General features: G+C 36.0%; 1 non-coding gene across 1 annotated transcript; it reads right to left on the bottom strand.

Annotated features, from left to right (window-relative positions):
• Positions 1-303: 303 nt before the first annotated feature.
• On the bottom strand, positions 304-377 carry LOC115868860. Its single transcript, XR_004045826.1, has one exon. It is a non-coding gene; the product is annotated as a small nucleolar RNA SNORD113/SNORD114 family (small nucleolar RNA).
• Positions 378-1,391: the final 1,014 nt, after the last annotated feature.

Genomic DNA, 1,391 nt, shown 5'->3' with positions numbered 1-1,391 from the left:
AAAATATAAGCACTTGTAATTATTAGATATAAATGTGACATATTCATTTTAATTCATTATTATATTAAAACTAATACTTGTTTTATTTGCACACTCTATTAATAAGGTCCATGAGTGGGTCTCTGTCTTCATTGCTATATATATATATATATATATATATATTTATTCATGCATTGATTCGCTTAATATAAGACAATCCATATCTGTGAACTACAAAAGCCCAGGAACAAGCTTATTGAATTTTTAAAACTTCAACTATCAGTTCGTTTCCATGATGAATGCAGACTGCTTCTTCTTTTGTAATTGGCCTCAGAGTTACACCACGGGCTTCATCAATGAGGGGGATTCACACCCTACCAATGATCATCATTGATCCATGCTCAGCTTCCAACTTCTTTATTCCATTATGCCTTCTCTAACGGATTCGCTTATTATTTTTGAACAGTGTTGCTGGCGATGGCCTTTAATGACAACAAGAACAAGAAGCATGCCCTTAACTATACCAAGATCCGCTCGATGCCCTCTTTGGCAGAGTGCAAATAACGCATCACAATGAAATTCCGTTTTTGAGTACCTGTCCTAATCAAAATCCTTGCTTTCTACCCATCCCTCACTCATGATTGTTCCATGCTTGTTCTTTCATTAATCTGCCTACATATTAAATCACAGCCAGGTACCTACCCTCTCAGCTCACAACGGGGAAAACTGCCATTCTCCAACATCCAAAGTACTTCCGCTTAACCGTGAACGACTAGGTTCTGTGTAAGTGAGGGAATGGATTAAGCAACTGGGACAAAACCACTAACGAGGAAGCTAAACTTCAATGACACTATGTGAAATGACCGTGACCTCTACAGCACTGGTCCTCAGTTGTGCTGAGTTGGATTAATCATAAGCTTTAGGTTATGATACACGGCTGTTATGGGTTCATAACTGGTATTCCTTAGCTATATTATCCTTTCACCAATTATGTCAGAAATATAATTTAGTGATCTCCACATGAAAGAACCTCAACTTTGATGTTTGCTTACACTGACTGGTCTTTATGCTCCTTAGTTGTAGAATTAACAAAGTATTCATGCTTGAAGAATGATTAAACCACCAGTCTGGTGTTCTTTCTAGCGGGAGAAAGTATTTTACTAAAACAATCAAGAATCTTCAGTGAGTTACTAGCAAACTGAATCCAATGCCATATTACAAAAAAAAAAAAAATTACTCACCAGAGCCAAGCAAGATTTATCCCAAAAATGGAAAAGTAGTTGAGCACTACGAAGATCAATCCCAGCAATACATCACATTAATAGACAAAAGCAAAATGAAACACTAAATTAATAAATTAAAGCTAATCTGAACTAATGTGGAAAAGACATTTAACAGGATACAATACCTTT

The sequence above is a fragment of the Echinops telfairi genome, unplaced genomic scaffold, assembly GCF_000313985.2.
Source record: "Echinops telfairi isolate 266 unplaced genomic scaffold, ASM31398v2 ScPeMD7_18;HRSCAF=68, whole genome shotgun sequence".
Lineage (NCBI taxonomy): Eukaryota > Metazoa > Chordata > Mammalia > Afrosoricida > Tenrecidae > Echinops > Echinops telfairi.
This window is presented reverse-complemented; position numbering and strand designations above follow the sequence as displayed.